Raw genomic sequence first — 23,141 nt, forward strand, 5'->3', positions numbered from 1 at the left:
AAAAAAAAATTGTCTCTGCTTTATCTAGGTCTCAGGCCAGCACTCAGACCTCTGAATGTGCTGTGATTGATGGAAAGCTCTCCTTTGGGACTCCATCTATGCTGGCACTTTGTGCATTGAGCCATAAGGTGTGTAGCAAAACTGCATTGGCACAATTCCTGAGAAGATGATATCCCAGACTTCAAAGAGGGCAGCTGGAAGTTTTGCCAACTCTTCTGTTCTGTCTAGGGTTATATGAGTTTTCCAACTGCTTTTTTTCTGAAAGCTTCAGCTGTTGTGTTTTTTGCTTATTTAGGAATATCTTGTCCTTTAAAAAGGTATAGGCTTTCCTATTTAAAAAAAACTGATGATGTAAACACATGGAAAATGCACTTTCAGAAGACAGTAATTAATTGCTATGCCAGTGTTTTGACTTGACATGACTTTTAAGTACTTTTGCAGGAAATAGTCAGTGTTTCTTGAAGGGAAAGGAACAAGGAAGAGGGAGATAGTGGCTGATCAGAACTTTCTTGCTTCTGATTCATCATTGCTGTCTTTCACAGCAGCCACAATATACCTCCAATTTATACCCAGCAGATAAGAGTAATCAGGCTGTAGCCAACTCACCATCGTCACCCCTCCCTACTACTTGTGAGTGTGGGTAGAGGTAGTGACAAAACAGAACTACAAAGTTCAATTTCTAAAGAAGTATTAGCTGAAAAATTCATTGCTAGGTTGCTGAAGAGAAAGAGTTGATGCTGAACCCAAGAATTCTGGAGCTAAGATATTTAAGGACAAGACAGGCTGCCTAGAATATCTTAGTGGCAGGATAGGGTCCAGCCATGACATGAGGTCCAGTCAGGAAAGATTAATATGTTGGATACTCTTTGTTATGAAGCAGATTAATTTGATTATTTATGTATTATGGCACTTTTAAAAATGCCACCATCATATTTCTATATTTATGAGTTACAGTTCCAAAGGTAAGAAATTCAAGTAGGCAGAAAACTGCTAGGACTTTTAAAAATAGTTTGCGTGAGTTTTCTGCTAAATTTGGATCTAGGACTCTATCAAAAGAGATAAATGCTATGTTTGTATAAAGCACTCCTACACTGCACATCTGCTGTGTTGATGAGTGTTATAGGAAGAAGAAACTGAGTAACTAGAATGCTTTTGTGTATATACATTTCTGTTTTTATTTTGATTTTACTTAAACACACTATAAGAATTTTATCATAGGAGTACAAAAATTCTTAGGCAGATTTTGTAATTTCTGACACACTTATTTCTGGTCTTCTGCTCATAAAAGTGTTGCATCTTCCAGAATTTGTTCTTCACTGATGTCTTTACAGCCACTGTAGAAAAAAAGCCATGCTGTGCTGCCCATACATATAATCTACATTGGATGAAAATTCACTTTTTTGATTTTTATATGTCCAAGCACAACTTTTTAAGAATTTTCAAATTTCCTTTCCAAAAATAGTTATTTTATTTCTAACTAATGCTGCTGATATGATTATTCAACAGCTTTAAAATGCCAGAGTCACAAAATACAGTGCTTTGTTAGATATCTACTGTACGTATTCAGAGTGATTCAGTGATCTCACACTGCCAGAATAATTCTCTGTGTAAGTCTGAGAGAAATAGAAAATACTCCATTTATTTGTAGAAAACTTGTCTTCCAGGTTGGCAGACTTAATCACCAAGAGAGACTGGTAAGTAAAGGCTTGGAATATGAACATGGAAAAGACTGCACATTCCTCAAATTCCTGAAATAAGAAAGTAAGTACATTTCACTGTATTTGTACAGTATTGTATTGTAGTTATTAATATTAAAAAGATGGTGAAGGATTTAATGACCTATTGCTAAGATGTAGAAAGTTGCCGTTTTCAGAAGTTTCAGAAAAGTTTCAAGTGATCTGCATACTTGAAATAGTAGACAGCAATACAGTACTGTTAACATAAGGAAACCTTCACCTACTGATCTATGCAGATACTACTCAATGAAAATGTTGGTGAAATGACTTGACGGCAGTATGAATTCAACACAGGGGCTTCAGCAGTCTGGAGAAATGGTCCAGTAGGAACATTCTGAGGTTCAGCAAAAGGAAATGCAGAGTCCTAAAGCTGGGGAAGAATGACCTTCTGCAGCAATGGCTGACTGGAATGCAGTTTTCAAGAAAAGGTCCTGGGCTTCCAAGTGGTTGAAAAATTGAACGTTGGCCATCAATGTGCACTTACAACAAAGAAAGGCAGCAGTCTCTTGGACTGCATTAGGAAGAGCATTGCTGTCAGGCTGAGGGAGACGATCCTTCTCCTTTATTCAGCACAAGTGAGACACATCTTGAGTGCTGGCACCAGTGCTGGGCCTCCCTAGTGCAGGAGAGATGAAGACATAATGGAGAAAGTCCAGTGAAGGGCAATGAAGATATTCAGAGGATTGGAGCATTGGGCATGTGAATGGAGGCTGAGGGTTCAGCCTACTAGCTTGGGAAAGAGAATCTCATCAAGATTACTCGATTAGTGGGAGTAATGAAGATGGAGTGAGACTTGTGTCAATGTATCCAGTGATGTTAGAAGAGGCAGTGGGTGCAGAATGAGGAGTATTTTGTTTAACTTGACCTTTTTTTTGCTGAAAAGGTGGTCATGCAATGGAGCAAGTTTCACAGCAAATCTGTGAGATGTCAATTTTTGGAGATACTCAAAACCTTGACTGAGCATGATCCTGAGCAACCTTGCTATAGCTGACCCTGTTTGAGCAGGGCAATGGACTAGGTCATTTTTCAACCCCAACCACATTATCATTCTGCAAATTCCAACTTATAATGTTAATTGCTCTATATTGGATGATAATTTGAGTATAGTTTTTGATAGAAAGATAAGACTTCAAAATCATGTTATATGCCTAGCATGACATAGAATAGTTTCCATCAAACATTGGGTTACTCGAGCAAATTCTTGCATGTAAATCTACATGGGATTGTTTTTACTTAAGTTGCAGTTCAAAAAGCATATTTTATCTTTGATATATAGAAAGCTGTTCATGTTTCCTTGCATGTTTTCATTCTTCTGTGGGAAAGTATTGTCAGAGGTCTCAAGTTTAGCAAGCCAGGTCAGATTACTGCTGGTGACGAAGCAGATTTGTAAAGCAGGCCCACTTGGAACATCTGGTTAGAGGAATGGAATAATTTCTGCTGCTTTTCCAGCTTTATTATACTATTAATTTTCCTTCTGAGTTTTCTTGTTAAAGTTAAAAATGGATTTCTTCCTTTTGTGGGCAGACTGATTGAAATGTACTGTTACTGTTTGACTATTGCTACTACTGAACTCATGAATTTTTAAGAAGTTAAAGATAAGGGCACAAATAATACTGAGTCAAAAGTTGGTTTGTACATCAGAGTATTCACAGATAACATTCCCCCTATTTGCTCAGTCCTCATCCAGCTTCTCTCCCCACTGCATTGCTATTATCATTTCAAAGGAGAAAAGAACAGAGAGAATTTACAATATGCATTTCTTTTTCACTTTCTCTGTAATAAAATGCAAACAACTTTATTTTCCACAGGGCTATTGCTGGTTTGCTTTTAATCAAACAAATATCATACCCATTAATTATTGTTTGATTTAATTATTAATTGAATGATTGAGAAATAGTTTTTGGTGGTTCACAAAGATGCCTCTTGAGCTGCCCAACAAAGTTATAAATAAAGAAAGATGTGAGAAAGTGGTACTTCAAAAGTTCCATGTTAATGTTAATATGAAAGAACTCTCCATGAGTTATTTGCATTAACTAAAGATGACCTGAGATCAAAGTCAGAGCCCATTGGAGTTTGAGCTTCCAAGGTAGCCTAGTTCTGAGATGTCTACTGAAATCTTCCAGAAATGAAGTATAAACTACTGTAATGGGCTATCAAAACTGTCAAGCTGGCTCAGCAGAGTGAGTGATGTGTTTAAGTCTGATCGTTATTCAAAAGCTCCATGAAAGTAGAACAGATGCATCCAAATGGCCACAAGCGACTTCTGTAACCAATTATCAAAAACAAGCTTAACAAAAACTGTCAAGTGCTGAATTGTGTTTTTCTGTCACACCGTAATTTGATAAAATGATTACCCTTAAGGAGGACTTTGTATGTAGATTAATAAATAGCAATACAAAGCAGTAATTAATATCAAAAAAAGTAATTCCAGTTTTAGCTCTCTTGCAAAAAATTTAAATGTTACTTTTGTCAACAATTCTTCAACAATATGGTAAAGTGTGCTGGCACAAAAGGTGAGGGTTTAACATTAAACAAAGCTTGATAGACTGTAAGTACTCACAAAGCTGCTCTTGTAGAAAATCACTGAATATGTAAAATTAATTAGTATAATTTTGATCAGCAATTCTCTCAGTAATAGTTTAACTGGAATTAATAATCAGCTGCTTTTTGTATCTTTTAATATATGCTTCTGACTTCATGCATTAAAAATACAACTGAAAGTTTTGTTAGGGAGCCTTGCTGCAAGCTCTCAACTCTTTAAAATAAAGGCAAGACAAGCTTATGGAGAAGAAATATAATTAAAGTCATGGAAGAAATTGAAGAGGGTGGGTGAAATGAGGACAGCAAAGATTTATCTTTTCTCTTCCCTTTAAAATCCAAAGCACTGGGGAGACTGAAACCAGAGAGCAACGCAAACCACTTCTTAGCTCATAGCAAGTTACTTCTAAAGTGCTCAGCTAAAATTCCTGTTCTCTAGTCCTTTTGGAGATCCACTGAGACTAGTTCTCTGTGTTCTCCAGTCTTATCACAGAGTAGATTAAACAGAGATATGAAGCTAAGAAAACACAGTAAATGTTATTTTCTGTATTTGATGTAGGTACTGTGGTCTTATATTTCCAGGTCCACTAATAAGTTTCACAGTAACTTGCTGTTTTTCTTGTTGTACTTTATTATAAATTGGTAGTATAAATTGCTTTCATTTTGAGGAAAAACATGAGATTTTAATCATTTAAGAAGGAAAAAGATGCAAGTTAAAATGGTAAATGTATATGTCCTCTAAAAAAATAACAGATTGAGTGAAAAATATCTGAAATACATTGCCTTAAAATGATCTTATGAAATATTACATACTGGGAGTTAAATTTTTGTTACTTAATATTTAGATAGGTTCAAGAACAGAAATTCAAGATCCAGGGAGTGCTTGTGAAGCATTCTGGCAGACATGATGTTTGTTACTGAGAGCAATTCAAAAAAGGAAGATTTTGTGTTTTGATGACACAGTAAGAAGCATTTAAAGAAAGATTTTACAATAAGTCTAAAGCGAAAGATGCTTTCCTGTTTTATTTCATTTCCAAATGAATTTGGATCTTTTGGAAGATAGCCAGGAGCTGGCCTGAGCAGTCCCTGTGGGTCCCTTTCAGCTCAGGATATTCTATGATTCTATTTGCCATACTGAATGTCTCACATTTACTACTGATAATAATTTTGCACTGCTATTCCAGTGGCTTTCAATAGATAATAATTCATGTTTTATAGTGCAATGTAATTACATGGACAAATCACACCTTCAGACTTTGGCTTTTTAGTCATGGATTAAGCTTGAGTAAAGGATGGTTAATCTTATCAAAAATTGATAGTTTGCTTTCTTATTAAGATCAATCCTTATTTCACTTACTAAAACAAGCAGAACTGCGGTGTTTTGTGGTAGGTGTTTCCTAGGACATGTGTCTTTTGTTCTCTGTATGAATTCAGAATTTCATAATTGTGAATTTTTCCTACGGAAAAGCTGCCATCAGGAGAACTGTTTTTTTTTTTCCTGTTTTTTTTTTTTTAAGAGATCACATAAAGCAAAACTGTTAAAACTGTTATTGCTTTGTTGCAGCAAGTAAATATGAACAGAAAACATTTTAACAGGAAAACAAAAAAAGATGCAACAAAAAACCAACTACTGGAAGTAACTTTTTATGTGACAACAGATCTGACTGAAATAGAAGAAACAAAGTGAAGGAAATGGAATTTATTAAATGATTATACTCTACATGAAAGATCTTGGAAAAATATAGTAAAAAGTACAATAAAGCTTGAAATTGAAGCCTATAATCATATTTTCACAAGTATCTGTACTGAAAAAAAAAAAAACAGTTTCATAGTATGTTTGTTTGTTCGTTTATTTATTTATTTATTTATTTTTGCTTTGGAATGAAAACAGAATTAAAAATGTTTCCAGTGACCAATATCTGTCATCTTTATTTCTTCCACGAATTAAAAATATTTTAAAACAATATAGCAATTAAACTTGGATCTTAAGTTTAAACCTGATTGGTATTTTAACTGCAAACTTTCAAAACGACTTTAAATGTTATGGTAATAATTTCTTCTTTTATGTTATATGTATGAAACAGGTATATATTATGCATGGGAAAAACATATGCTTTTCTAGCAGAAAAAGGAAGGTGTATTGCAGGACTTCCATAAGAACTTGCAGTGTTGTCAGTGCTGGATATCTGGAGCATCGCTCCTGACAACATTAGGTCGATAAATGACTTTAGTGTTGTCTGTCCGCCTCTTGAAACAGCTAGGCTAAATGCCAAAGCTTGGAGGTAAATTGTCACTGCTGAGAAAAGGTGGTCTTGGGAGGATGGCAGAGCATGGTCCTTGCAGGCCGCAGCAGAGGAATATGGAAAAGCAGTGCATGATGCATTTATAGCTGTTTGTTTTTTCAATATCTTGTTCCTTAATGAATTTCTTCAAGGCATGATTTTGGCTGGCTTGACATAAGCCTGAGAGTCAGTTTTTTTCCCTTAATTTGATCTGATCAGTTGTTGTATGGAAGCATGTTTTACCATGCTTCCAAGTAATTGCCCTTGAACAACAAATACGTGTCCTAAAAAGTTCAAATACCTTGAACAATATGTAAAGCATCTCCAAAAAGAGCAGATAGTTTTGTTAAGTGTCCTGCAGTTCCCGCTTTTTAACTTAAACTTTAAAGTAATGAAGGTTGAGATGGCACTTCCACTGTCTCAGGTTTAGTTGTATGATCATAAATAGTAGGTGAAAGTCAGACATGTAGCAATAATTTCTGTCAAAGAGTTCACAAAAACAGAAGATGGATGCATTGAACCTAATGCCCTGAGTCATCGTTAAGACTTATACTCAATATACTCTTTGCTTTAATTAAAGTAAAATCTTCACCAGGGTTTTTGAATATTTCCTGACAAATTCTTTTCTTTGTTTTCTTATTTTGCACTACTTTCCTCTTTTCGTACATTTTGAATGGAAATTTCTTGATGTAGAAGCTTCTTTTTTTAATTGTAATTGCACAACGTAAAGGGCAGAATGGAGAATGCTGTTACTTGATTAGACCTTCAATGTTCAAATAAATAATGACAACAGTAATAACAATTTATGCCCTACAGTGTTTTAACTTGCCACAAGAGACCCATAGCTGAAAACAGGAAAGGTGAAATATCTCCTTGAAATGGACCAGTGATGCTGAACATATTTGGAGTGGGGGGAGGTGTGTGGGAAAGGTAAGAAAAAAATTGCCAGCAGTGCCGACAGGAAAACTCATATGAACTTTAGCAAAGATTATTCTGCAAATGCCATTCTAAACAGACATACCTCTATGAACAGTAGCCTGACATTTATAACTATACTAAATAATGCAACAAAAGACTTTTCAAGGTTCATGTGAACCTTTCCACATGCATACTTGCAGTTTCTTAAATTATTTACTATGTTTAGAAACATCTCACTAAATCAGGTTTTTTGAGACACAAAGCAAATATTAACTGCTGAGTTACACGAGCATTTTGAGTTTGTGTTGGAGAAATGATGTAAATTCTGTGTGACTTGTGGTTTTTACAAAGCAGTGAAGAAAACTACTTTTCCATTTCTACCAGTAGAAACCAAATAACTTGATCTATTTTTTGTGAGGTTGAAGCATCTGGAATATCACAGTAATATTCCATTAGCTAGAGAAATGAGTCGCTGATTCTTTACTGTTGTGTACTAGTGGTCGTGTATTTCTTAAAATCAGAATAAAATTTCCTCCTTGTTGTGAGCAAAGTAGATAAACCTGAATGAAAGTTTATTGTACTTAATTGATGTTTTTTTGCTGATAGTGTTATAACTGAGAAATTTGTTACATTGTGTTCATAGATAAGAGGCTGTTACTACCATGCTTTAGTCTGACCAAAGTTAATGAGATATCTACAATTAACTATTTCATAATGAGTAAACTCTGTGTGGTTTTAATGTATTAATATTACGTTCTGTGAGAGCCTGTATATATTTATTTAAGAAGTACATTAATATAGGCTACAGGGATTTTGTTGATATGTAATCTATTCAGCTATGGTTAGTGATATAGATATTCTATGAATTGCTAGAAGTTGGTAAAAAAGAAAAAAAAGTTGCACAGAAATATTTTCTGAAGAAATTACAGTGAGTACTTTATTTTTATCTCTCTGTTTTTGAGAACATAATTGGAAACTATGAAGAATACAAAACCTTTTTACTCGTGAGCAAGGATATAAATATCATGCCAATGAACTATGGATTCAGCATTTGTTGAAGTTCTTCTCAAGGTAAATTTTCCATTGCCATGACTAGTCTGCTGACAGCAATACCAACTCAGCTAATCTAAGTGGTTCTAAATTTGTATAGTTTTGTGCCATTCAGGTTCCTGTGCACATTGGTCTGCAGCTGGCTAATGAAAGAAATGCTGCTTTCTTTAGTAGTGGGTGGGCAGTGAGAAGCAATGTTTTGTTCTTTCCAGAAAGCCTACACCTGACCAATGTCAAGACCAAAGTAATTGTTTGAACCATACTAAGGTATTCCCACATTACACGTCTACTTAAGAATATTTTGGGTCCTAACTAAGGTTTCTGAAACTGCTTAAGATTTTGATTTTAGAAGCTTTTTTCTTTAAACCCCTAAAACTCTTCAGGCTTTCAGAAAACTTTGTTGCCTGGAAAAGTTTTGTTAAAGATTTTAGTAACTTGCTGTAGCATTGCTTCTAAATGAAGTAGATCTTGGCTGTTCCTTTAGAACTTGAGATGGTCTCAGCTGTCTTAATAGGTGCATTTGTTCTGTGCATTGTGGTATCTACCTTCAGTAACTTCTCTCTTCTGTTTGCTAATTTGGGAATTAGTAATGCAGCTTCTCTCTTCTGGTGTAGTAAGTCTGAAATGTTACAATGATTTACTAATTTAAAGAATTATTCTAAGGTGTAGAAAATACTGATAACTATAAAAAAACTATAAAAAAATATTTCCTTTTTGGAAAGAGACAAGAGCCTTCTGTAGAAGTTATAACAGAAGTCCCGTTTTCTTTTTCTTTCTTTCTTTTTTTTTTTTCTTTTCATTAATTAAGAAAATCTAGAGATTGTCTTTTGAGAATTTTTGCCTTGAAGGCCATTGTTAGAAAGATTTGTTGGTTCCTGCATAACGAACGGCTTAATATATCTACTAGAAAGATGTGCTCCTTTTCTATTAAATTTCTAATGGACCATAAAAATATTTCAGAAAACAGAACTATTACCTTTTGTGTGTTTTTTAGAAAGGTTTTGAAAGCTGTACAAGAGTCAGAAACTCACTGAGGATCTGCTCATTTGGATGATCCAAATACAAGTTTGGAAAAGAACCAGTATATAAGCTCAAGCAGATCAAACAATTTTCTGTTGGCTTCAGACAACAGGACAGGCTGCAGTCCATGTTTTCAGAACTTGTGAATTTCTCTTGAATGGCTCATAGATAGTGTTTTGTTTCATGGTAACTTTTTAAAAGAAATTGATTTTCTGCTTGAATTTTTATCAATATCAAAGGGAAAAATTTTCTAAATATTCAGTGGCTTGCCCTTCCCCCTGAATCTCTCTGTAGTAGAATACATCAGAGCAAAACCCATAAACCATCCTTTCTAAAATATAATGGAGTGTGACTGCTAATAATCATATATCTCAAATACTGAAACGGTTCTTTATAATTCTTTGAAAATCTCTCAGTATCCCTGGGGAAGATGTAATCTGTATCAGAAAATCCAGTAATATTTACCTCAGATCCTTGTTGTCTTTATAGATAGTCTTTATAATGTAAGTATTAAATATGTGCAGACACGGCTTAGTGTCAAGGATTAAAATTTAGTTGTACAAACAGATTCTCATATTTCAGGGATTTGTAGGACAAGATTCTTTTGCTTACAAATTTGCTCTCTACGTGAACTGTTCTGGAAATTCAACAAAATTAATTTATAACCAAGTATATGAACTAATTTATTTAAATCTAAAGCAGAGAGTGGCCAAGGCTAATGGAGCTGACCACTGAATCTAGGTCCCTATCTGTAAAACAAAGTGACTGTACGAGTAAAGCAAGGGAACATAACACTGAGTTTGGGGAGAATATTTAAGACCTCCAAAACTATTTTATTGCAGTATACTATGTTGGATCATTAAAGTAATACTAATCTTTTGCTAACATTTCATGTTAAAAAGTTGTCTGAACATCCTTTTCTGCAGCGAGAAAGTAGTGCAAAGTAATTTTGCTGATAATGGGTGCACGTTAAGTAAGAAAAAAAAAAAGCAAAACAAAATGCCTTCTATATTTCCTTTATTTCCTCCTTTATTTCAAAATGTTGAGCTTGATATTTCTGTCTTAGCTAGTGAACATGAGATATCTTAAAATGAAAGTTAGGTGGCTGAAATTAACTGAAAACATTCAGTTTACTACAAATGATGTAGGACAGCATAATGACCTCCTGAGTGGTTGTTTTTTTTTTTTTAAGGAATTAATTTTCTTAAGGATTAGTTCAAATTGCTGAAGGCTGTGTCAGATTCTTTATGTATATGCAGTGATAGCTGCACTCAGTCTAAATAGGCAAAGAAAATATAAATAAATAGTAACATGACTATCAGTTTGTGAAACGTCAGTTTTAATTTCTTGATTGGCTCACCAATCTCTCCTCTTCCAAGAAAGGACAGGAAGGGAAAAGCAACAGTTATTTTTGACATGCCCTTAGGTAATTATATTCTTCTTCATCAGACAAGAATGTGTATGCTTGACTGAATAATCCAGAAATTAAAAGCTGCTGCACTTATTTGAAAGGCATGTTTTCTTCTGGGGTTTGTGCCACCATTTAGAATAATCTTTGTCTCATTTTAGCTATGATCCTCTCTTGGGGAATCAAGTAGGATTGCTTCTTTTAGCATTATTGATGAAGATATAGCCGATCAAAAGTGTAGTAGTGTATTTTAACTTCCAATTAAATTTCAGTATACAAGACAGGAGTAGCACATGTGTCACAGCATCATGCTGGACTGGTTTGCCAGTTAGAGCATGCTAGGCCAAGTGACAGTTTCACCCACAGACAAAGGATAATGTGGGTGTTGGGGCTGGTCTCTGCAGTCTAATATCCTCTTGTGTGTGTGCCCTGGGGGGCTGCCAGAGACCAAATGGAGGCAGGGACACAGGGACAAGTGGCTTCGGTCACATCTACATAGGAAGAGTATGATAAGCCCACTCAAGAAGGAGAGGAAGAGGAGGTAGGACTTCAGCTTTTTCTTTCCTCTTCTGGACTTCTTGCTATCATCAAGTTTGGATGCCTCGATGTTTGCCAGCTCCCAAATCACCAGCAAAAACTTTTCCTTACAAACTGCAGAGGATGTAATTAACGGTTCTAAAGCATTGCTTTTTTCTGGGAGGTGAATGAGGATCAAATTTCTCAAACAGATATCGGACATGAGACTTAAATTTAGGAATGTAAATCAAAATGGTTTTTATGAGGCTGTGCTCACGCCTTCTGCTGCAGCTGTGGGTGTCTCCCTGACTAGGAAATGGGGCTGCTGTTGTTAAAATGCTAAACGTGCACTGCACCAGTTAATCTTACAGACCAAAATGTGAAAAATACTGGCTCTTTCAACAGTAATCTTTCTGTTCCTCATTTTGTGTTCACACAGTTTTAATTAATCAATTAAAAAAAGAAATACTGATAATCAATTTCTCCACCTCAGACATGTGGTATTCTTGCTTGTTCTCTGCAACATGTATTTCCTCTTCAGGATAATGACAAAATTCACATTAGATAATATTTCTGAGAAGTTTTTGCATTCTCAACTTGACAGAGGGGGTTAAGTTTTGTGCTTTCTTGTTGGAAGTTTTTGTTGTTGTTGTTGCATTTTTTCACTTGAGTAAAATTAATTTGATCTTTGTAGCTCACTAGCTTTCTAATCTCCAAAGCTATATTATCACCAGCTTAAAATAAACTACGTGCTGATTGATAGAGTGTCAGAGAAAAATTTTTCTCATCTGACTGGAAATGCATTGGTTGCCAGAAGTGAGATTTATTTTTATTTATTTTTTATTTATTTTTTATTTATTTTTTTTGTCAGCCATTTCTTTCACTAACATTTTATTCCACTCAAATCGCTCAGATGTTAAGAGATTTGTTTTTGTACAGCTATGCAGGGTAATAGCTTACTACTGCTTTTCCTGTGTTAAAATGCTGCATGTGCAGAAGTGCTTGAACTGAATGTTTATGAATATATGTTCAACACCATGTATTTGATAACAAATTGGAAGTCAAACCCAGATATATGTAGAATAAAGCCTTCTGCCTGTTGCTAGTTCACGGTGTTATCATTTATCTACCTCACCACATAGCATGCTTTGCAAATAAGATATTTTCGCAGCAGTCTTTACAGCTGGCTTTCTGTTGTGTTCTGATTCAGATCTGAGCTTTCAGTGCAGCTCATCTTCTAGAATGTCCTTTATCATGAGGAGAAAGGGAGAGAAGACTGCTTTGCATTTTTTAGATGTAATATGTTGTGGAGTCTCTTGATAACTGCTGAGCTTACATGAAGCAGGAGGGAGGGAGGAGAGAGCTTGATATTAAATACGGTAGATAAAACTACACATAACCTTTGAAAAGGAAGAACTGTTTAACACCTAAAATATTATATTTAAACAGATTACCTTTTATATTTGATGTTAGTGAAATGAACCATTTTTTGAATTTAAGCCTGATGATACATATGACTTCTCAACAGGAGTGAGAAATATTTTCATTACATCCAGGTAGAAAATTGATTTTTACTTAATGTGAAAGGTGACATGTAGTATTTCTTTAAATCTGTAGTTGGAAGCAGAATGCACCTCCTCATGCTGTACAAAAATCAATTTACCAAAGCAGAAGTGTACTCTAGACTGTGAAAGAGAGTGGAAACAAAGAAGTTTTGGAGGCAGCACTTATACTAACTGCAATAAGTTTAATTCTAAATTTGTAGAGGAAAGTCTTTGTTCCTCCTCGATTTTAAGCAATAAAGTAAAATAGAATAAAATTAAAAAAAAAAAAGTGGAAAATGTACAGCAAAAAATAATAGGAAAAAAAAATAATTATTTTGAATTAGATATTTTGAATGAGATATTTTGAATTAGAAATAAAAAGGATGAGAAAAGAAAATGCTGAGGAAAAAGAGGAAAAAAGAGGAAAACAGATATGTCTGTACCCCTACTATGCACTCTAAAATCTGTATAGCATCTACTGAATTAGGAAGAAAGTTGCTGGAAGAGATACTGGTACACTGACATTCATTCCTCTGCATGTACTAAGAATTCATTCTGCTGTGTGTACTAAGAACTGATCGAGCTCCCATCAGTTTTCTAGACTTCACTGCTGGCTGCAAATCATAGATACTGCTCATAACAGAATTCTTGCTTCCTTACTTGTGGCTCTTCATATTCAGGAAAGCCATCAGATCAACCCTAATCATATCATAGGATATGATATCACTGCTCATCATACAAATTGACTTCATGTAAGTTTTGTTGGAATAATTTGGGTGGTTTTCTGTCTGTGTGTATAGACAGCTTCCCAGGTTACAATCTGTGCTGGTTCAGTGAAAGCCAGAGTATGCCTTTCTGACAGCTCAGTCAGGTGAACTGCTACATCTCTGAGGTAGGAGAAAAAATGTTTTGAGAGAGATTGAAAAATGTTGCATTTAATCTTTTCAACAAGAAGCCATCAATCCATTGCCTTTGGGGAGACACTGAGAAAACTTCAGAGTAACAGAAGATGATTTACATTTGATAGCTTAAATACAAGAGCAGAGAAAATAGGCCATTATAGCGATGAAACTACCTTCATTGTTACTTGATCTACAAAAACAGTATCTTGTAAGAGGATTGAAGGATGATAAATAATCTGTAACTACATCATTCAGCTACTCTTTTTTACAAATTAAAATTTTCACATAAAATTTAAACATATCTTTTTACCATGTCTATTTAGATACTACAAAAAAAACCTCATTCATAGCAGTGGGGTTACAGAATGACGTATGTTTTTGGTCAGTGCTTTGCTGGTTACAGTTATCAGGGCTCACTGCAACAAGATTTCTTATCTTATATCTTAGAGTTTTTACACTGAGAAGCAGGTTATATATGTATATGTATTTTTATACACGCATGTATTTGCAAAAACAGTCAGTAGGCTGAACAAGTTACTGCAACTGGAATATCAAAAGATCAGAAGTTTCACTGTACTGGTATGAGACATTTGTTTTGCTTAAACTTTACCCTTTTAATATTGTATTCCATTTTTTTTTTCCTGCTGTTTCATTGGCTATACTTATTTTAAACCTGTATAAAATCTGAATTTATATATTGATTTCTAGTTTAAGTTCTCTTGCTGAAAGTGGAACCCGTATACCTATAGAGGACTTAAATTCATATGATATAACAATGGCAGAATTGTAGAAAAATATGACTACCTGATGCTATGGTAGTAATTACTATAAAAAAGGTAACAGAACGTGCTGAAATGAACATTTCAATTGTTATTGAACAAATCTATTCTTCATCTGTAGTATTTTTCTTAAGACAGTAGTAATTGCGTTTCATGGACACAGCTGTTGGTAACATTTAAAGGGTAAATTAGGTGGGCATGTAACAGTATTGTGTCTGTAAACTTGTTTCTGCACTTGTGCTTCCATTAATGAAACTTGTCTACTGGTTTCACTTAGGGTAGATGCATCTTTATGGATCATCCCTCTCTCTCCTGGCCACGGAATCCCACAGTTCATGTTTTCCCAGCATCACTGTCAGACTTAAAGGATCTCTTTCCCCGAGAATATATCTACCTCACAATGTGGGCACTATACTTCTGCCCATGCAGACTTTGAAACCGGAAGACTGAGGTTTGCATGTGGAAAAATTTTGGCTGGGTTGATTGTATTTCAGTTCAGGTTGGGAATCTCTGTGCTTGTTAGCACTGAGACAGGATGTATTCAGTACAGTGAGAACATGGCAATGATGCAAAGTCCTGTCTGGAGTGAGTTTTTTCTGTTCATCCAGGCACAAGTATTTTTACATTTTTTTGTGCTAATATTTTATAAATCTGATTGCATATATGCAATTTTATACTTGACTCTGACTAGAACTGAGAAGGCCCATTTGCTCGTGCTTTATCTTCCTGTCTTTCAAAAGTCCTGTTAACTTGAGATTAACATTATTTTTTGCACTATATAGACTACTGAATTTGCTGTTTAGACTGGAAGAACCAACACAAATGATGTCTCTTAAATTGTAATTGACTGTGTGCTAGGAAAAGCTTTTAAAAACTTCTATCTGATGTTGACTTGCATCTTCATCTCTGAAATATTTCAGATTATCTGTTCTCCTGTGTGTCCTTATTTCAGAAAAAGCTCTATTTTTTTTTTTTAACAAACATCACTTTTCCCTTTGAAATGTAGGCTTTAAATACCAATGAACAAAATAATATTTTTGATTGACAGCTGTAATTTAAAAAAAACACCTCTCTTTCAGGGAATTGTTTATAATGGCTTGGAATATTTGCTTTCCTATGATTCAGCACCATTTCCCACAAGTGATACAATATTTCTTAAGAGGTTTACCTTGTCAAACATTGTTAAAATATAAATAAAATAAACAAAATGGTTTTGAAGCTATTGGGTACCAGTAATGGCTTTTTGTCTTAGATGTGAAACAAATATGAATTTTACCTAAACTTTACCTAAACTGTAGATTTTTCTGAGGCTACACAAAATGGCAGTTGTATTCCTATACTGTTCACTACAGCTTTGTTTGGCTTTAAGTTTTGGAGTCAAGGGGCAGCAGTGATACCTATGGATTTTGTGTTACGAAGAGGTTCATAAATTATGGATGAAGTGGGACAGTTATTAGTACTTAAAGACAATTCTTGAAGATGAATATTAATAGGTGTAAAAACCTGAAGGAATTCCAAACAAAACCTTTTTGAAAGAGGCCAATTAAACAAAGTTTGCATGAATCAATAAATAATGCTACTGATACTGAAATGGTGGGTTAATGATGTATGCACAGATATGGGCCATATCCTGATATCCTGCCTGTTATTTATACAGAGAAATGAATCCTCATAGCATAACTCCTTGACTGTTAAGTGAGTCTTCAGAGTTCATTTTCCAAGTAGTGATTTCTACGCAAGCAACTTGAATGAAACCTTTGCACCATTCACTTACCTTGTTTGCTTTAACCTTGGTCTGAGGCAGATTTATGTAAGAGAGATGGCCTTGAACAGGGATGGCCAAGAAATAACCAAAACCAGATAAGCATGGATTGTCGGCAATTCAGTTGTTAGAGCTGTTATGTCCAGTAGAAAAGATCAGTGTAATGTCCACTCTCCAAAGATTGCATAAACTTGTTTGTATTTTACAGATGATAATTTTTAAAAAAGTTTTAAAACATTTAAAAAATTTTTCATTTCTAAGGAGTAGCAAAATGAAAATATTCCCAATTGAATGAATATGCGAACTCTTAAGGTCAATGCGAAGTGAGAGAGAATAAAGAAATAATTAAAGGATTTGATAAATGCAAGTATAGTTGGGCCTGCTAATCATTTCTGCTACTCTTGCTATTCTTTCCCTTCTGATGTTGTGAAATAAGTAACAGTCATCCTGCCTGTCTGGTCCAAGCTGAAGCTTTGTCTAGATATTCTGACCTTCTCCTTGCTTTATGTGCATGTTCTGCAAAATATGAAACTGTTCTCATTTTACACAGAATATTAATGTGAAGACTTCCTTTATGCTCTTTTTTTAGGCTCTTTGATTATACTGCCCTAGCATTCTAGAAGATGTGCTAGAGATCTATGCGCTACTGGGTAAGGATTTTGTGAATTTTTGATGAAATTGCTGAGTCAACCCATTATTTCTAAACCTTAGAGAAAGAAGTTTAACATTGTTTTAGAATAATTCTGGTTTTGTGAGTTCTCAAAGATTATTTGTTTCAGATAATTTATTCCTACTTACACGAGCTAATTCTTTCTTTTTATTTTTGGTGAATTGAGCACAGTATGCTAGAGATCTGATATGCAGAGACTGAAACAGTAATTACAGAGTCACTGTGCGGAGCCTTGTGATATGATGCCCTTACTGTGAAGCATTCTGTTTTGTCAATAAGCTTACATCAATACTTGGCAGGTCATTTCTGCAATTTTAATATTTCAGAATATAAACTAGACAAAGTCAGTAATACCAAATAGGAGCTGCTTTGCATCTGAAATTGACAAATCCTATTTTGAAAGCATGCATGAACATGAGGATCAAACTTAGATTTTAACATTTACATTTTTTTTTGCAATTGGAAAGTGTCTGATCCACTTCTAATTTACCTGTTGTTAATTTCCTGAATCTTTCCTAATCCCTTGCAGCTGAGATGTCCTCACCAATGGAGAAGCAATTAACAAAATCCCTGACTGGAGTCTATGAAGCATCTGTTAAGGAAGTATAAAAGGTTAACTTAAATCCCAGCACACAGTTGTCAGACTAGAACAAATCAGCATGGAGAATTACCTGGAGGCACCACAAGGTTAAGGTGGAGCATATGTGTGGTAAAAAGGTTGTTTATGACTAGCAGAATTAATTTTCCAGGATGAGAAGGTCAGACATGCAGAAATGAAGGCTGTCTGTGATGAGCAGAGGCTGTTTTAGACTCTGGATTCCCCCTGGCAAACACCAAGGTATATTTCGTTGGTGTATCCAAACTCAAAATACTTAAAATTGTGATTTCAGAGGTGCCAATAAATGTTGTCTCCTTTGTACCAGGTTCAGTGGATTAATCACAGTGATGCTTAAGATAGTTATTTCTTCTTTCCTTATTTAACAGTATAAACTCTTTTAACCCTTCAAAATGGAGTACTTCTCTCTGTGTCATGTCAATGCAAGATGTTTTTGTATCAACATGAGATGTACTTACTGTCTAATTCAAGCATCCGAATATAGTAGGCTCTGTATTTGTTGTAACTGAAAGTGTCTTTGTCAAATTAATCAAGTATATAAATGTATGATAATTGTAAAATGTTGGAAATGTTCAGATTGCATCTTAGTATGATATAAATAAGCATTATTCTTCTATTGCTACTGTTGATTAAGGTGGATATGTACTACCACATGCTCACTCCCAGCTTTTCCTATGGTAAAGCTTGATTCCAAGACACTTGGTTGTGTACTAGTGTGTGATTTTGTCTAAACTGTGTTCTACATTTGTAATATTTTGTACTTAACATTGGCATATATATATTTTAAAGAGTAAGCACTCACGCATTAGCTTATGTGTATTACAGAGTTGAAGCTGGCACAACAAAAATGTTGTGGAACTTGCTGGAAATAATTCAGAAAGAAAAGCTACCAAAGAGACTGGAGATTGATGAGAACAATTAGTGGAAAAAGAATAAATGGTCTGGTTGTACTCTCTTCATGCAGGCAAAATTGAACAGAAGATTATTTATTTGATTTTGGAGGGGTGAGGGACAACAGCCAAGAAGGGAGATGTAGCAGTCAGGGAAAAAGTTACTGAAAGGATATGATAAATGTCTCATATGCTTGAATACAGAAAAAATTTAAAATGTGGTTCAGAGCAACATAATAGGGTTAAATTCACTACAGAAAAACTAAGTATAAAAAGTAGATGACTTTCTCTTCCTTACTAAGAATTACAAGTGATCCAAACTGGAAACAGTTCAAGTGAGAAGTTTGGATATTATTTTTCCTGTGGTGTGGTTTTTCCCTTTGTTTTAATGTATTATTGATTATTTTTTTTTCTATTCACCCCAAACCATTGCAAAAAGTATACTTTATGACTTGGCTATGAAAGATGAGATGTTTACTTTCATTACTCTACACTGTATTTAGTTCATTACGTATACCTTTGACAACTGCTAGGACTTCTTGGACATTACCCTTCCTTTTATGTACTGCATTAGAAAGCTCTGCTGCAGAGTGCAAATTCCCCTTTTAGAACAACTAAAGGAATGTTAGCACCAATAATGAAGTAACTGGTTATTAGATTTGCATACCAACTGATGTGTTTGGGGGATTTATTATTTTGTTACTTCCTCCTCCTTCTTCCTGAAGGTTACCACTCTGGTTAGAAAACCTTGTTTACCACTGCCAATATGTCCCATGATTGATTGAGTCACCTTATCAACATTTGGTTTGCTTTTTCTTTAGGGAATAGCTGCCTTTTAGAAATAAGTTATGGGGAAATATCAGAAGAAATAAAGCAAAACTCTATGTTTAACTTCCTGTTTGAGACTGCTTAAAAACGCCCCATTTGTGTTTTGTCTTTATTGCTTCTATGAATAACAGTATTATTTTTATGAGTATCTATAGTGCAGATTTTCAGCCCATGACTTGTCTATTGCTATTTGAACTCTCACATTTTATTTGTCTTCATGTCAAAAGTTGGCCACATCCATAAATTTGTCACATGTTAAACAAGAAAATATATTTTGGAAGCAAGACTTAGTTTTGATGTTTAAAAACAGTTTGCTTTAAAGCTTATTTGCCCTAGCCTATGAAGAACAACTCAATTTTAATGCTCTGTCATTCTTGTGGAGCTGTATTTTATTTAGTTTCTCTTTGCACCTTCTACAAATTAAGTTCCTACCTTTTCTTCACATGATGTCAGTGTATATGCTATTTTAGCTACATCATCTTTTACAATGGTTTTAGAAACAGCTGTTAAATTTATAGAAGTTTACCTATGCCCTTTGGAGGAGGAAAAAGTCTCCAATAATCAACCTCCCTTTGCATTACAATAAGTGAGTAGAAATATGCTCATTTCCCAAGTAGGAGAGAAGAGAAAAAAATACTGAAAAAGAAATTTAATCAACTGCTTTCAAAGATTACTGAACTGTGGCTAAACAACTTAGCTGAAAATTCATGCTTTGATATTGTTTTTTCAAAATCCTATCTAATCAGTGTTGATTATTCTTAGCCATACAAAAATAAACAAACTAATATATTTCTTAGTTTCTGAGGTTCTATATTAAGCTTGCTCTTTTCAGTTGTTGAATCTTGATATTTATGTTTTTATGATTATTATCATGTGCATACTTTATTATTCATAACAAATCACTGAGTGTTAAGCACCTACAAGGAACAGCTATACCTCCTTTATAGAATACTGGTCTCATACCTACTATTTCAAGTGATGTCAGGATGTATAGCTTAGTAGATGATTATATTTTTGTTTACTCTCTCTGCCATGCTAAGAACATCTGTTATAAATAATTTGACAAAGAAAATGTCAAGAAGTGAAATACTGTGAGAATTAAAATTGACACTGTCTTTCATCAATGTTGAGACTGTCAGAACTTGTAGAAGGCAGGCCTAACTATCCACAGCAGGCAATCTGGTGCCAGCTTGCTGTTAAATAACCAACATTTAACAAGGAATAGTGTGTAAATGTACCATGTGGTTTAAAACACTGTGTTAAGCATCATTAAAACTGAGTCCCCTTAGAGCCTTATTAAAAAAAAAAAAGTCCTTTCTCTGTAATAAAACATTTTCTCTCTGACTGTTTCAATTAAGTCTCTAACAATACAAACAAAATGCCTCCTAATTCACTATCACACTGGAGAACTACTGTTACTGTCAAGTTACAAAAGCAGGTGGAAAAAAATAACTATCTTTATAGAACAGTGTATAATCAGTGAATGAAAAACATCAGGTGGCCATGTTTCCTTGGTTTTCTCAAGTCCACCAGCCCTGTTAAGATTTGTATTTGTAAATATTTCCGTGTCTGTGTTTTACTTGACCATCTGCAGTTAAGCTGTAATCCCCCTAACTCGTAGGCATCAAGGTTTTAGGATTTGCAGAAACCAATATGCTTAGCAAATCCCTGCCTAAGCTGATTGATTAATGTTCAATTGCAAACTGATGGTGTGGGGTAGTTTTTAATTTGGAGAAAAAGTGAGAATAAAAGCATATATGTTTGGACAGAGTGCTAGCATTCTGTTTGGGAAGAAATATGTCATTCCTAATGTTGCTTAGTGCTTCATAAAAGTAAATATATTATTAACACATTCTTATAGCACAAGTCTGTGCCCATGTGAAGTCCCACAGACTTTCTTCTGGCTGATGAAGCTTACAGCACTGGAGCCTTCATAACTGGATATAGTGGCCAAAATGAACATGCCCAGGGATTAATTACAAGACAAAAGGGAAATTGCAACTGCATGCTAAAAACTTAGAAGCCCTGAGACACAACCCAACAGATGCTTGAAATACTATGACAGAAACCTAGAAATGGTCATTAAATATTACGTACTACATGTAAAACATCTATAGATGTGATTTGGTGTGCCTGAAAAAATGAACATATTGGACATAAGCAAAGAAGTGTTTTTTTATCGTATAAATGAAAAATAAAAGTTTTGAATGAGATTTTTTAAGCATTGCCAACTATAAATGCTTGCAGAATGGAGCGGAAGGTTGTAATATCATGACAAATTCAATGAAATTATGGTTGCTTTTGATTTATTTTGAATTACGTACATTGCAAATGAATTTTCTAAGCCAGACGAGCATGGTTATTATTGATTTTTTGGCTTCTAAAACAGAATACCCCAAAAGACAGCTTTGTGTATGAATTCCTAAGGATCCGTCCAAGATGTTTCTGTGAGATCCAGCCCAGCTGTGATAATAATGATCAATAATGAGACTTTTGAAGAAAATTAAATGTGAATGACTTTTAGAAGAATTTGGTATTACTGACCAGCAATGGTGGTGACCACTGAACTGACTAAGCCCTGCTTTTTTGACTTTAGGGATTTCTGCATTCCCTATGGGTGACGTGATACTTCTAAAGGAGCTGCCTAATGAGTCATTGGTGCCTCTTTCATTTGCTAGATCCTTCATAAAGTGTCTCCCAAGATAATACCTTTTCTGTTTTGATCAGGGGACGTACAGCTTAATGTAATCGGCATTTTAAGTCTTGCCATGCCACACTTGCAGACTTTTTACATTCTGGGAGAAAGAACATTTAAAATGTTAATGTACAATGGCAGATCTTCTCAAAGTAAGGTGTTAGAAGTGCAAAAAAAATGGTATTTGATTCAGCATAGATTTTTGTGTATGTGATGTTTTGCATTTTTACAGCATAATAGTATTCAATGACACCAAGTTAATACAGTTTGGTGATGTTGTGAGTTGGTGATTGTATTATGTGTACATTTTGATGACTATCTTTGTTATGAAAATAAAGATGCTTAGATTACGTTTTAGAATTTTTAAGTGCACATCATTTTCTTTTAGGCAGTGTAGCATAAGTTTAATTATTGCTTTGCTGAAGTCTTTGCTTGTGTCTCTTAAAATGCAAATAATATTATGGAGAGAATGAATGGCATCATATACTCACAACAGATTTCATTGCAGACTATAGCAAGTGTTTTAGATCATGTTATTAAAAGCTGAAAATGTATTGATTTCTTGTGGTCTCAGAAGGGCAATGCATTTTTTCCTGTTCTAAGTAAAAATAAACCAATACATGAGTGCATTAATGGTGCTATTACTGAGTAGTAGCACTATGTTTCTTAATGTCTCAGGCCTCAATCATGCAATCACTTACTCACATGTTTTACTATAGGCAGTTTCACAGACCCATTATACTCAATTGGATTATTTGTCTCAGAAATGAATTCAGACTACATTCAAGTCACACATTCACTTCTAAGTGAATGTGAATTTGCTGTGTATTATGTAAGCCTAAGCTGGAGAAAGGTATTTTGAGCCATTGAGCAAAGTGCAATTTACTATACAGTGCCATATTTCCAGTGAACTTTTGACTGTATTCATTATTAAGATGATTTATATTTTATCTTTTACAGCAAGATGAGTAACTTACTCCAATCTTG

General features: G+C 34.5%; 1 long non-coding RNA gene across 1 annotated transcript in view; it reads left to right on the forward strand.

Moving 5' to 3' along the window:
* The window catches only part of LOC116216531, a 21,563-nt gene extending 2,526 nt beyond the window's left edge, over positions 1–19,037 (forward strand). The window contains exons 2-7 of the long non-coding RNA XR_004159444.1: positions 1,665–1,761; positions 7,373–7,486; positions 8,437–8,545; positions 14,971–15,144; positions 17,045–17,105; positions 17,655–19,037. This is a non-coding gene — a long non-coding RNA (uncharacterized LOC116216531). The remainder of the gene's footprint in view (positions 1–1,664; positions 1,762–7,372; positions 7,487–8,436; positions 8,546–14,970; positions 15,145–17,044; positions 17,106–17,654) is intronic.
* The last annotated feature ends 4,104 nt before the right edge of the window (positions 19,038–23,141 follow it).

This window comes from Meleagris gallopavo, chromosome 4 (genome assembly GCF_000146605.3).
Source record: "Meleagris gallopavo isolate NT-WF06-2002-E0010 breed Aviagen turkey brand Nicholas breeding stock chromosome 4, Turkey_5.1, whole genome shotgun sequence".
Classification (NCBI taxonomy): Eukaryota; Metazoa; Chordata; class Aves; order Galliformes; family Phasianidae; genus Meleagris; species Meleagris gallopavo.